Source organism: Apium graveolens, chromosome 9 (genome assembly GCF_009905375.1).
Source record: "Apium graveolens cultivar Ventura chromosome 9, ASM990537v1, whole genome shotgun sequence".
NCBI classification, from domain to species: Eukaryota; Viridiplantae; Streptophyta; class Magnoliopsida; order Apiales; family Apiaceae; genus Apium; species Apium graveolens.
The window spans coordinates 268,491,757-268,507,611 of record NC_133655.1 but is presented as its reverse complement, the minus strand read 5'-3'; the positions used below and the strand labels follow the sequence as shown (position 1 = coordinate 268,507,611).

Genomic DNA, 15,855 nt, shown 5'->3' with positions numbered 1-15,855 from the left:
GACTTTGGTTTTATCCTTTATTTCCACAAACTTCTGCATCCTGGCATTTGCGTTGGTTACACAATATCTCGAATCCTTAATGACATTTACATCCGATTTAGGTCTTTTATTTAGGTGTTTTCTATGCTTTTTCCTGCTTTGGCTCTTGGGTAGGGACATAGCTTTTTTCCTGTTCTCGATTTCTATTTCTGCCAGAAAAGGCTTGTCCGTAGCATCTTCCTGCCATCTCTCTATCTCCTTTGATTTCTCCTACTCCCTCGGGTGTGGGAAACTTGAGCTTTAAGTGGATTTTTGTCAGGATAGCCTAGAGCTTGGTGATAATTGGTCTTTCCAAAATCATGTTGTAGGATGACGCAATGCTTATTACATAAAATGATTTTCTATAAGATGATTTTCTCTCCGGGGATTCGTCATCGTCATTGATTTTTCTATTCATCTTTATTGATTTGAGAAATTCATTTTCCTTGATAAATTTCGATGTTAAAGAATACGCGGACACAAGGCTCTGGAGTTCTCTATGGATTAGGTCTTTCACATAACCCTCGCAGGAGACCGGGTTTAAGTTTCTCCGAAATATGTTGGCAACCTTTTTTTCTTCTAAGTTAGATAGTTGATTGACAGCTTCCTAGAACCTTTTGATGAATTCGGGGAGTGATTCTTTGCTTATTGGTTGAATAGTTTCCAAATGGCGCATCTGGAGTTCATTCTTTCGATTTTCTCGGAATCTCTCTTTAGGAAAATTTCGTGAAAATCTTTCCAGGAGTCGATGTTTCAGGATGAGATTCTGCTGAACCACTTCTAAGCCCCACCCTTGAGTGTTGATGCAAAGAAGCAGCACCTCGTGAGGTTATTATTAAAAGAAATGCTTGAAAATTGCTTAAAATAATTGAGATGCTCTTTGGGGTCAGCTAGCCCGAGAAAGGAGTCAAAGTTATAGTGGTTTAAGCCTTTCTCTCAGGCATGGGTCCATCTTCCTAGTAAAGGGTTTCAATGTTGCATCAACCTCCATGTCACCTTCCACCTTTTTTTTAAGTCGCACAGGGCCCGAGCCATCGGCTCTTGCTTTAAATCCCTTTCAGGCTCAGAGTTTGATGAAGGAAGATGTATTTTTTTAACTTTTTTCTTTAGTTTTGCCTCCTCATTCTAAATAATTTTCTCCATTGCAGCTTTGGCCTTAGCTTCCTCTTCTCTTTGAATTCTATCTCTGAGAGTTTCCCTCTAAATATCATCCTGGGTTTCTTCAGTGGGTCATTTCAGGTTTTTGGTGATTTGGTCAAGAGCGGATCCATGAGTCTCTCCAGATGCTCTTCTTGGTCTCTCGGCGGGGTTTCAGGATTCGAAAGGTTCTTTTCTTTCTAAAAATTCATTGCCTCCTTCATTTTTTCTGGAGTCATATTGCCCCATATATTTTCCAGGGTTTCAGCGTGCTCGTGTCCCAGCTTTTCTATGCGAAATCTTTGGTATCCTGGTTTGAGAGCTTGAGAAGTGGTATGGGTTATGGGTTAATCCCTACTTCGTCTCGTCGATGAGAGCGTCCCTGTTGGGAACGGTGGTGGTAGGAACAACACCTGAAACAAGGGCTTTATTCTTTCTAGTCATCATTTCTCTAAATACCTATAAGCAAACACAATGTCAAACTGTAATATTCAAACAAGTAACCAAATTTTTAATTGAAAAAGTAGACCAACTGCTCTCAAACTAGATCTACACAATTTTCCAAAGGGTTTAGAGAAGAAAAGTAATCTTAGCAAAATAAAACAATCTTACTAGGGTGTAAGATCTTGAACTCCTGGCTGGAGCTGCGTAACTGAAATCAGTACCACTACAGACGGAGGTTCGACCCCTCCTCCTAGCGACAATAATAATTCCAAATCTTCCCCGGGATTCTCTCCTTTTCCTATCCAGATCCGAACAACATTTGTGCAATAATGTGAGTGTTTGCGGTTTAGTTGTAAGTGGGGCACCTACAAAATATAAATGAACGGGGGGTGACATACATGCGGCACCTCCTGCGTGAGAATGAGATAGGGTTTTGGAGTTGAAGGGTAAAATATGAATTACATATATTTATGTGGTGTGTGTATAGGTGTGTAGATGAGTAAAAAAATAACCCTAAAATAAATTTTTTGGAATCTTTTATAGGCTTCCAATTAAGTTTTGGGGTTGGCACCTCTTATGTGGACCGTTGGAAGGTTCTGAGCACTTGAACGCCCATGATGGGGACACGTGTCCAGGTGCCCTCTGTTGCTAAAGTGTCTTGGGGTGTGTATGGCATGTGCCATGTATTTTTTGGAATACGTGTCCCATAATTAAGGTATATTACTCGTACTAACAAACTAATCATTAAATGAATATACTAATATGACATGTTTTCCTGGGGCCCACTATCAGCCGGGGTCGTGTGCTTGTATTTGGGCATGTGCTCCTTCCTTTTGGACCTTTTAGGGGTTTTATTTGGCCCAATTGTATTAGTTATGGCATATCACTAGCGGTAGACATTATAGATTTCAAAACCATTATCAGAAGATCTGGTTCGTGCTTGACGGGTTTTGATAATATTCTTGCATGGTATCAACATTCATAATGTTCTTTATAATTCTGAAGTAATGGCACATTTTGATTACTGTGTATAAATTATAGAAGTACACGCATACTTATAGGTTCTGAACATACAACGGAAATTTGGATGCGGTGAACAAAGATGATAAAGATATAGGTTAACACTTAGCAGTATGATGACATTAATTTGTTGAAAGTTGAAACACACCGAAAGTTAATAATTACTTGCCTTATTATAGTACAAATATAAAAGAAAAAAACATTACAAAGCAGGAAGGTCTAAGATACTGGTGATAGGGCTAACACTCTCTTTTCTTTCTCCTTTAATACCAAATTAAGTTCAATGTTATGTACATGCTTATTGCCTCCAACATTTGCTGCCATTGGCTCCTCATAGATGAACGAATAATCGTCATAATGTCCCACCATTTTTTCACTAGCATCTTCACATCTTCCCTCTGCATGTGTTCATCATTTCCGGTGTATCTCCATGGTTTCAAACTCTATAATTGGTAAAAAAAAGAATAATATTTTATTACTTCCATATGGTTTGGAATCTAGATTGAGAAATGACACACAGTTTGTTTCTTATATTTGCACAAAAATGAATAACTTTCACTTTGTCAAGCTCTACATATTATGGATGAGTCCACAATGTAACATCCGGGACAGAACGTCTAATTATTTCTATCAATAAATGCTTATTATGTGATTATTATGTGAATTTTTGGTGAATTATCTGATGATTGATAATAATATTTGGATGTTTGTATATAATAAAATGTGAGCATGTCAATTTTAATATGTCCAGAAAAAATTATAGATAATTAAGGTATTTTTCTGGTAATTTTTGGAGTGTTATATGATTTTGTAATGATTTATGAATTTATGAATTATTTTCTGAATAACTGCAAAATTATTTTACAAAGCCGGGAATTGTCCGACTTCAACCGTTTTTATGTTTTTATAAGCCGAAACTCTTCCGAAAACTCCTTCCTAACCTAATCTCGTAATTTCGGACAATTTCCGTGTTTTGACTTTTTCGATCTGGATTACGGCTTGACTCGTGCGCGGCCCGGCGTAAAATTTTTGATAAGATAATCATTTCGATAAATCAACAAAACCCGTATTCTCAAAAGACGGGATAATATTATATTATTTTCGTATAAAGTGTTTTATAAAAGCCCGGTTGGGATACTTATCCAAAACTGATATCAAATCGGATCGTTATTGCAGTTAATTAGCGGCTAAGCAACTAATTTATTGATCCAAAATGATCCAGAACGAACCAATATTCCGTAAATATAAATAGCATATTTCTTATTTCATTTTATTCGTTTATTCATTTACAACCAGTAAAAATATAGTAATTACAGAGAAAAACCCTAAAAACGATATGTTCTTGAGAATCAAACGCACGAACGAAGGCGTTACCGAACTCCGATTCAAGGGTGTAATATATCAAATTGAAGCACTCAAAATATAGAACCATAATCAATCGTCAAATCAAACCCAGAAATTTCAGGTAATCCTCGGTCTATTTGTTTTAATTCAAATTTATTAAGATTTTAAATATGAAAATTTGTTCTTGATGTTGTTGATATGATTTGATGATTCCATGTTGTAGAGCATGTTTTTCTGGTCAATTTCATATATTATACTTCAAAAACAGAGTTCAATAACATGTAAAAATTAAGGTTTGATTCTGGTAAGCTTCGAAATTAGGGTTCTTGGATGTTCTTGAGCTCAAATTTGGGCGTTTTCGATTCTGGGGTTATCAGCTGAATTTGATGATATGAATTGCTTCATATTGAATTGTTGAATTGATTTATGTGTTTAGTTTTACCAAACGATTAATAAATAATTTAAATCGAAGTTTTATTTGTTTTTGTTTATACGTTTTTAGTTTTTAATTTTACAGAATATGTACGAAACGTTTGTTGATTGTGATCCTGGGGTTTGATTATATGTTTTGCAAGCTTCGTTTTGAGACATTAATCGTTGAATTTGGTTTAGTAATTATTAGAATTGAGTTTCGGCCGGAACTACGCCGGCAACGGCTCGGAGCTCGTCGGAAACTGACGAGGAGGGACTGTTTGTGGTTATTTATGTTTAACTCAGACTCCTGGGGAAATATACAACTGATTAGTAGAAAGAAGTCGTCTAAATCAAACTGTTTTGGGCTCGATTGGGGGCTGATCGGCGTTTTCTACCGCGCCGGAGTCTGGGGGAGGTGACCGATGTTCATCCCGACCCGGTTGGGTGGGGTGACCTAGTGGTGACCGGAATGGGTTGGTTTTTTACCCGGTTTTGATCTTCCCTTCCCCTAAAATCAAATCTAGAACCTTTTTCTGAATTTCTATTGTAAAAGTAATCCAAAATTCATTATTTTAATTTCAATAATTGTTTCTAATTATTTTAAATTTCCAAAATTCATTATTTAATTATCCTGAAAATTATTTTAATTCTAAAATAAATCTAAATTAGTTAATTAATTAATTTTAGTTGATAATTAATTATTTGATCAGTCAATTAATTTAAATATTAATTGAATAATTTATTTAATAATTTATTAATTAATTTTAATTGATTATTTAATTAGATTTAATTATTTATTTTTAATTTCTGAAAAATAGTTTCGAGTTTTAAAATATTATTTTAAATTATTTTCAAGGCTCGATAATTATTATAAAATTATTTTAAAGTCATATTCGGGTATTCGAACCCTATTATTTAATTATAAAATGATTCGGAGACCCGTTTTAATTCCGAAAAATGTTCAAAAATTTATAATAAATCAACCGTTCATCCGTTTAATACGAAACGAACGCGTCTAGACTCAGAAAAATATTTTGCTTTCATTAAAAATACTTTCGAGACCAAATTTCTTCTGTATCAAAAGATCGTTTATTTTACGAGTCATTCTGAGTGGGTTATTAATCGATAAAATACTCTTTTCGACCTGATTTCATTTCTAAACGTATTGAGACCTATCTTTTCGCAATTCAACTTATGTGCTACATGAATTATATGACTATGTGTTATACGAAATATGTGATACGTGCCTTTTGTGTTTATGTGTTATGTGAACTATGAGTCCACGTGTCGATTAAACTTTATATGATTAAAGATGATCCTTATCTGTTATTATCGGGCGGGTAGACGATAAGGATAAATGTATAGACTAGACAACTATATATTGTCAATTAATTGAATGGTATCTTTTATGATAGATACATATCGTACGAGGCATTCAAAGCCAGACAGAGATTATAAAAGTAAAGCCTGATTACGTATAGTAATGAGACGAGTGTATTCAGAATAGAGATAAACTTGAAATAGCGATTGTTAAGAAAGGTCAAGTGGCATGTCAATGGAAATACAGATACACTTAGGACTGAGTAATATGGCAGATAGTTAAAGATCAGAGGGATTCTCAATTGAGGCAAGTATTCCTAACCTTTCTCCTAAAATACTGCAAATATTAATTTGTTTATATTCTAAGTTCAGAATAGTTAAATATTTTAATATTTCGCTGCAATTACTCTTATTTATGCAAGTACCTTTTTTATCTTGTTCCTTGATTATCGATTGATCTCTTGAGCAAGTACCCATTCGTTCGGGTTATTTACGAACCCTGATATGGGATGTTTTGAAATCAAAGTGATTTGACATCAAAATACTCCACGGACTGGATGGTTACGATGAGGGCCAGTGATGAGCTGGACCCTAAGGGCCAGAGATGGCTGGTCCCTTGATTATTAGGCCATAGTTTCCGGGGTACCCCGTATTTTGGTTGGGTCTATGTAATTGGGTATAGATCCGCACTGTATCCTGACTGATCAGCACGTTATAGTGCATATATTGGATTCTAGTGTCCAGTCTTATTTATTGTTGATCGCCATTAACGACATTCCTTCTTGAATAGTTCATAATTACAAAATCAAACAAAGATTTGATTTAAAGAAATGAAATATTGAAACGTTCATTGTTCTTTTACAGAAAAATGTGATTTATGATTAAAGTCCAATGAGGGTCGACGTTTTGTTCGCTCAATTGTTTTAAAGATATAAAGATGTTTTGAAATCATTCAACAATCGTTTCCAGGAGTTTCTCTGATCTGATACCTGGTAACCATTTATGATACTTGCTGGGCATTTTTGGCTCACTCTTGCTTTGTGAACTCTTATTTTTTTCAGTATCAAATGAGGACAAAAGTGAATAGCTGTTAATAGACAGCAAAAGTGGTGAGACTCCAGTTGAAGAAATTGGGAGGTGTCAGAGTGATCAATACGAGGAAATTAATAATGAGGTAACGAAATTATATTTTGACATTGTAATTTTAGAAGGTTAGATTCTTGTTTTATACCATAACCAGTAAGCGATCCTGAATAATGAGGGGTTGTTTGTATATTTGTGTTAATATACAGGTTTATATTATTCAAAGTTGTGTAGTGACACACAATCCTAACCCCGGATTCGGGGGGTATTACAGTTGGTGTTAGATATATTTGATAATTTCATGACTAATATGATTTATGTTTAGTTTTTTCAGATCTTACTTAACAGGACAAATTAGTACTTAACTGGAAATCAGTATTTATACTGAAGACAGAACTTAAGATATCAGAACTTAAGTTATCAAAACTTAAGTGATCAGAAGATATTTATCAGGAGATAATATCAGGACTTTCAGATAAGGCAGATGGCTGATTGAAAGGAAAGAAGATCGAGACTAAGACAGAAAGAATTGTGCATGAAGAAGGAATTCTATGAAGAATAGAATACTTGGAAGAAAAGATAACTAGTTGATATATTTTAGGAAGCAGGATTATATTCCATATCAATTAGAATTTATCTTGTAACTGTGTAGTATATAAACACAGACATAGGGTTTACACTATATGTGTTATCATAATCGAAGTTATTATTTATTGTAACCCTAGCAGCTCTCGTGATAAGTTGTTCATCACTGAGAGAGAACAGTTCCACATTGTAACAGAGTTTATTGTATTAAATAAAATCTGTTTTCTGTGTTCTTATATTCGATTTGATTGTGACAATGACTGTATTCAACCCCCTTCTACAGTGTGTGAGACCTAACAAGTGGTATCAGAGCAGATCTGTTAACACACAAACAGTTTAAGATCCAAAAACAATCATGTCTGAAGAAGAACAAACTCCAACCAAGCCCACCAAAACTGAAGAACCTCCAAAGACTCAAATCCATAGTCGATATGAGACTATTAGAGTTCCCATACTGAAACCATCTGAATATCCCATATGGAAGGTGAGGATGTCTATGTTTCTGGAAGCTACAGATCCAGAATACCTTGACAGAATCAATGAAGGACCACACAAGCCAACCAAACTCTCTGTTGTAGTTGCAGGTGAACCAGCAAAGTCTGTACCAAAGGAGAAGAGTGATTACACTGCTGAAGATATCTCATCGATTGCTAAGGATGCTAAGGTACGATACTTGCTGCATAGTGCCATTGATAATGTCATGTCAAATAGGGTAATTAATAGCAAGACTGCAAAGGAGATATGGGATGCCTTGGAGACAAGATGTCAGGGAACTGATTCAATTAAGAAGAACAGGTAGACTATACTCACTCAAGAGTATGAGCACTTTGACTCAAAACCTGATGAGTCATTGACTGGTTTATATGACAGGTTTGTCAAACTCTTGAATGATTTGTCACTAGTTGACAAGGAATATGATCTTGAAGATTCAAATCTTAAATTCATGTTAGCTCTTCCTGAAAGTTGGGATTTGAAGGCCACCACTATAAGAGACAACTATAATCTTGAAGAAACAACTCTTGATGAAATTTATGGGATGCTCAAGACTCATGAACTTGAGATGGAACAAAGAAGCAAGAGGAATGGAAGAAAGTTAAGGACAGTTGCTCTAAAGGCTGAGGAGGAATCCCCCAAAGCAGCTGCCTCAAGAAAAGGCAAAGGAAAAGCTTAACTGAGATAGATGCTTATGAAGAGATGATGAAGCTGCGTGCTCTTATGGTGAAAGGAATCACAAGGATTGCATACAGGAAATTCAGAAAGGGAAAGAAATTTTCCAGGAAAGGAGCAAGTTTTGATAAGAAGGGTTTAAGAAAATCTGAAGGCAAAGGAGGAAAGTCTCACAAAGGAGATTACTTAAATGTCAAGTGCTACAACTGTGGTGAGAAATGCCACATATCTCCTGACTGCAAGAAAGTGAAGAGTGACAAAGGCAAGGCTCTTGTCACAAAGAAGAAAAGCTGGACAGATTCTTCAGATTCTGAAAGTGAGGTGAATTATGCCTTGATGGAAAATGCTGATAGCAGTTCTGATAATGTTGAGTTGAAGGTACCTCAAACTACTTATGCCATTCATACTGATGATATTATTGAGTTGAGAATATATCTTAAAACCATGTTCATTAGTTATAGAGATCAAACTTTAACATGTGAAAGATTAACTTCTGAAAATCTTGTTTATAAAAAAGGAATGGTTATTTAGAAAAAGAGTTAGTCATGTTCCATCAAACTCAGAAAGATAGAGATGATGCCTTTTATGTTAGGGATGAAGTACTTAAAATAAATGAATCTCTAAAAACTGAGTTAGAAAAGGAAAGAGAGATTATCAGGACTTGGACTAACTCTGGCAGAACAACTCAGAATTTGTTAAGTAATGGAAACTAGAAAGAAGGCTTAGGTTATGGAGATGATAAGAATGATAAAGGAACTGTAGAAACTGAGCCTATAGTTGTTAAACAAAAGCTAAAAGTAAATCCTGTTAAGTTTATAGCTATAAAGTCTGATATTGATAAATCAGAAGTTAAAGAGAAATTAACTTCTGACAAACCAAAACAGGATAAGCCAACTGAAGTTAACATAGGCTTAATGACAAAGAAGCAGTTTAAGCATAAGCTAAAAGATGTTAAGAATGTAAACAAGTTAAAGCTCCCTAGGAAAAATAGGAATGGAAAGGAAGGTGTGAATAAAAGTAATGATTATAAGCCTGTTCCTAATGCTCCTAGAAAGAAATGTTATAACTGTGGAAATTCTAACCAACTGGCTTCTTTTTGCAGGAAAAATAAGAATATAAACTCCTTACCTTCAAAGTCAGGAGTTAAGAGTCAGTCTGTTAGATGCCACAAAATCCTTGTTTTCATTGTGGTAGTTTATGGCATTCCATTTATTCTTGTAGGGAATATCAGAGTTTGTACTATGATTATTATCAAATAAAACCTTCTTTAAAGAAAGTTAGCATTATTCCTTCTAGTGTAAGTTCTGATGCAAAGTCTGATAGTGTAAATGCTGATAAGAAAAATGTTAACATAAACTCTGATGCTAAATCCACTGCAAATGTTAACAAACTTAATAAGGCCAAAGGATCCAAGCAAGTCTGGGTCCTTAAACCTAATCATTAGGGGTCTTTGTGATTGCAGGGCAACAGGAAAAACATCCTAGTTCTGGACAGTGGATGTTCAGGACATATGACTGGAAATAAAGCCCTGCTATCAGACTTTGTGGAGAAAGCTGGCCCAACTGTTTCTTATGGAGATGGCAGCATGGGAAAAACCTTGGGATATGGTAATATAAATCTGGGGAATGTCATCATTGCAAAAGTAGCTCTAGTCCCAGGACTTAAATGCAATTTGCTGAGTGTTAGTCAAATATGTGACAGAGGTTATCATGTGGATTTCTTTGAAGAACACTGTGAAGTTGTAAGCAAATCTACAGGCAAAGTTGTTCTGAAAGAATACAGGCATGGTAATATTTATGAAGCCAAGCTTTCAACAAGTACTGATGGTTCTGCAATCTGTCTATTGAGTTGAGCATCAATTGAAGAAAGATGGAATTGGCACAAGAAACTCTCTCATTTAAATTTCAATAATATAAATGAACTAGTCAAGAAAGATCTTCTGAGAGGTTTGCCAAAATCAGTATTTGCTCCTGATTCAAGAGCAAGACTGAATCTTCAATTCTTGAGCCTTATCACCTACTACATGTTAATCTATTTGGTCCAGTGAATGTCATGTCTATTACAAAGAAGAAATATGCTATGGTCATAGTTGATGAGTTCACCAGATATACATGGGTGTATTTCTTGCACACAAAAAGTGAAACTGCATCTATCTTGATTGATCATGTCAAATAAATGGATAAAGTGGTTAAAGACTCTGTGAAAATCATAAGAAGTGATAATGGCACTGAGTTCAAGAATTTAATTATGGAAGAGTTCTGCAAAGACCAAGGAATCAAGCAGGAATTCTCTACTCCTGGAACTTCACAGCAAAATGGAGTTCTTGAAAGAAAGAATAGAACTCTCATTGAAGCTGCACAAACTATGCTTGATGAGGCAAAGTTACCAACCTATTTTTGGGCTGAAGCTGTGCAGACTGCTTGTTTTACTCAAAATGCAACACTCATTAACAAGCATGGAAAGCACCATATGAGATGGTGAAGAAAAAGAAGTCAAATCTGAAGTATTTTCATGTTATTGGATGCAAGTGTTTTGTTCTTAAGACTCATCCTGAACAGCTATCCAAATTTGATCTAAAAGCTGATGAAGGAATTTTTGTTGGATATCCACTTTCAACAAAAGCCTTCAGAGTCTACAATTTAAGAACTGAAAGGAATATGTCCTAAGTCCAATCATTTATTAGGATTTAGGAATAACTTCCTGTGTAATCTGTTTTGATTTCATTGATATTAATAAAAGACTTGTTTTGTTTTTATTACGGGCTCTATCTATTTAAGTGTTTAAATAAGATATACCATAGTTTAGAGTAAAGCTTTTTATGGATTATGATGAGATCATAATAGTGAGACCTAAAAAGATGATAACTCTAAACTTAAATAGTTCCTGGTCGTAGGATTACTAACTGGTAATTAATAATCCGCAGAGATCGGTACATACTATGCTTGCTTCATTATGAAGAATGTCTGTTCTCATAGACATTTGTGTGGTGACACTATAGCTAGTATGTAGGTGCTTATTATAGAATTAGTTCACTGAACATGACTCACACAGCTGAACAACTGATGGAGTTCACTCACGTGTCATCAGTTGTTCACATAGTGATAGTTGTACAAGTATCATTAGACTTGAGGTCATCATAGTCATCTTGTGTACACTGAACTATGCTTTGGTTTAGTTCTTAGTCTCCAGGGACAATTATTAGGGCTCTATTGGGTATAGGAATTTGTACACGAAGATAGTGTATGATCAATAAAGGATCTACCCCTTCCAGTGAAGGAAGCGAATGTTCAAGGCTAATCCACTTATGCTAGTTCAGGAATCTCTGGCCAGAGTAAATGAAATTAGAAAGGAGTTTCTAATTTGCATAGAACTACGCATAGTAAATGGTAAGCAAGTGATTGAATTAGATAGGCTTGACACGAGATCCATGCCTTGTATTTAATCGGGATATTGTAGGGTAGAAGGAGTTTATTGTACGGTAACTATTCACTGAATAGGTTCTTGGTATTCTAAGCAGTGAATTCATATTATCCGGATAGTCGCTATATGCTGAGAAGTATCCCTCACGATGTAGAATAAATGTGATTAATTAATTAATCATATTTAATAAATTAGAGAATTTATATAAATAATGATAAAATAGTTTTATTATTATTTATTTCTACTACCGGCTTAATATTGAACCTACAGGATCACACCATAAAAAGAGAATGATTTTATGGTGGAGGAATTAATTAATAATGGTTAATAATTATTTATTTGTGAAATAAATAATTAATTGGCAAATTTAATAATTGATTAAATGAGATTTAATTGATTATAAATTAATTAAGAAAACTTCTTAATATTATTAATTAAGGATTTAATTTTTGAAAATTAAATCAAGAGAGAGAATTATTTCTAAAGTGTTTAGAAAAAGGATTAATAATTAAAAGGTGTTTTAATTATTAATGAGAATAATAAATGGGATAATAATAATAATATTTATGGGAAAATTTCAGCTAAAAATTTTGCCTATAAATACACTATTATAGACCCTATTTTTATTCGAACCCAAGAACCCCAAAAACCCAAAAAGTTTGGAAAACCCAATTCTCTCCACCTCCTTCCTCCTCCTTAACATCGTTTTCTTGATGGATACCGGTGGAGTGCTTCACACTTGAGGAGCAACTGCTAAGGATCTCCGATCGTTGTCTCCGAATTATTTTAAAGGTTAGATTTGATCCCTCGAATTTTTATTCAAGATTTATATGCTTTTATTTGGATTTTGTATGGGTAAAAGTGTTTTGCCATGCCCCCGCTGCGTTTAAAATCCAACATTGGTATCAGAGCATAGGTTGTATGCATATAGATCTGTGGTAAAAATTTCAGAATTTTATGTGCTTGTATGAATTAATTATGATTTTTACAAGTTATATCATGGATTAATTTTGTCTGATGACAAATCATTTCTCAAAATAATTTTGAATGTTGATCTGGGTTCTATAAGTGTTGTAGATCGTCTGGGTATTTTTTTCATAATTTTAGGATGTATAGATTTTTTATTATGAATTTTTGAAGTTCTTGTAATTAAAATTCGTAATTAAATAAGTATAAATATATGTATATATAGTATATATATATGTTTGTATTGTCTGCTGTGTATTTTCTGTGCTGCACGGGGAAAGGACAGAGGGAACAGGTACGGCAAAAGAGAATGTCAGGCGGCTCATTTTCCGAGGAAAAGCGGCGGCTGCTGCAAGACAAAAAAAAGAAGGGGTGTCACGCATTCCGGGAATGCGTTACACACTTGTGGCGCATTCACGGAATGCGTTACACCTTTTAATGGCTTAAAAGGGTTGTAACGCATCACCGGAATGCGTTACAGGGCTTGTAACACGTTCCTGTAATGCGTTACAGCCCGACTGTCCATATTAAAATTGATTTTCTGGGAGTTTCGTAACTCCGTTTTAGGCGTGCAATATACCGTTGGATTCGTTTTTCCGAGACGGATCTAATGGATTGATCAATTTTAGTTTATATAAAAGTTTTGAACTGTTTATATTTCCATGAAGTGTTTTAAAGCTGTTTTTGACTGTTTTAGTTGCTTTTAAATGCTTCATGTGATACATATAGATGTATAATGCTTAGATTAATGTGTTAGATGATATAACATGCCTACCTTGATGTTTATTCATGTTGATATATATATGATATATGCTTAGTTTATCATGCGATGATAGATTTAGGTGAACTTAAATGAACATAAGGCGTTTGTTAGACAACCTAGTATAGTAAAATTGTTTCATAACCTTAAGAATAATATTATGAATACAATCATGAGATTCTTGTGTTTATGAAACACGTAATTGAATATGAATTTTCGATATGAGAGAAAGGATGATTCTGTCAACAACAGATTTCTATCTGTAGGAAAGGGTTATTAAGTGACGCCTCTTGACAATGCTCCACCCGATCTGGGAATCATCTGATTATTGATTATTGATTTGAAATATTTAATTTAAAAGGAAGAATTTCTTTATAATATGATTATGATTGTAACGTAATATAATCCCTCTAAAATTAAATAATATCAAGTAGTAATTGGCCAATGACACAACGGGCTTGTGTCGGTCATAGCCTTCCAACATGATAGAAAAGTAGTTCTTATTTTTAAATCATTGTCATTTCGTGCCACAGCCGAGGGCTTTGATTTCGAAATAAGAAATACTTGTCTATTACATAGAGATGTGTACATTGAATAAGAATCTAAAGGTCGTTACGTGCCACAGCCGTGGGCCTTTGGGGACTGATTCAATTGTACGGAATGTTGGGTTAGACTTGACTTAGAATATTGAGTTTGTCATGCCACAACCGTGACTCAATTATTCAAGAGGCTAAAGTTTGATTAGGGAATAACATTAGATGTAATTGACAAGAATTGTCTGCCTATTGAACATTACATGGCGTTTCATGCCACAGCCGGGGTTGTGTAATGGAATGTAGGATCCCTATTCCCACTAGCATTATGAATGCTTAATTTTTCACGTAGGGGGTTGAATAAATTAGATAAACTAGTGGGAGCCACTTATGAATAAAGACCCGATTCATATAGTGTTTTGAAATGAAATCGAATATTTGCTAAGTGTTGTTATGTGTTTATCATTTACAGATTTACTTTGCACGTTATGTCTTCTGCACTATCACTCAGGAGCATACTAGATGCTCACAAATTGACTGGTCCTAATTATGCTGACTGGCTTCGAAACTTGAGAATTGTTCTCAGGATTGAGAAGCTGGAATACGTGATTGACTCACCTAAGCCTACTGAACCTACTAGTGATGCACATAATGATGAACATGTTGTGTATCGTAAGTGGATAGATGATGCAAATGTTGCTCAATGCATCATGCTAGCTTCCATGAACATTGAGCTACAGAAGCAACATGAGCATATGGATGCTCACACTATCCTAATGCATCTACAAGAGTTGTATGATGTGGCGGAGAGGACAGCTTGATATGAGATATCGAAGGAGCTGTTCGGTTGTAGGATGTCTGAGGGATCATCTGTGAATGACCATGTACTTAAGATGATCAATTTGATTGAACATCTTGGACAACTTGGTTTTGCCATGGATGGGGAGCTGAGCCAAGACTTGGTCTTGCAATCGCTTCCGAGTTCGTTCTCGCAGTTTGTTGTGAACTTTCACATGAATAAGTTGGATGTCAGCCTGCCTGAACTCCACAACATGTTGAAGACTGCGGAATCGAATTTTCCCCCTAAGAAGAGTTCTGTTCTTCTAATTGGTGAAGGTTCCAATCCTAAGAAAAGGAAGAGGAACTCTTCCAAGAAGAAGAAAGTAGGTGAAGAAAAGCCGGTTCCACCAAAAGCTGAAGACCCCAAGAGCAAAGTTGTTTGCTTTCACTGTAACAAGGTGGGGCACTGGAAGAGGAACTGCAAGGTTTACCTTGTAGAATTGAAGAAGAAGAAGGGTAGTGAGACTACCGCTTCTGATTCAGGTATGTTCATGATAGAAGTGAATATGTCATTAAATCAAATTTCTACTTGGGTATTAGATACCGCCTGTGGTTCTCATATCTGCAATTTATTGCAGGGACCAAGGAGAAGTAGGACTCTTGAGGAAGAGGAGGTGATTCTACTGATGGGAAATGGAGCAAGAGTTGCTGCTGAAGATGTAAAATCATTGCATTTACATATGCCTACGGGCAAGACTATTGTTTTAAATAATTGTTATTTTGTTCCCTCGATTGTGAGGAATATTATTCCCATGTTAGACTTGGCTGGATTTTCATTTATTATTGAGAATAATGAATGTTCTA

At 35.0% G+C, this 15,855-nt stretch overlaps 1 pseudogene; it reads right to left on the bottom strand.

The window, feature by feature from the left end:
• Positions 1–1,509: 1,509 nt before the first annotated feature.
• Positions 1,510–15,855, bottom strand: part of LOC141686307 (galactinol synthase 2-like) — a 45,682-nt pseudogene continuing 31,336 nt past the window's right edge.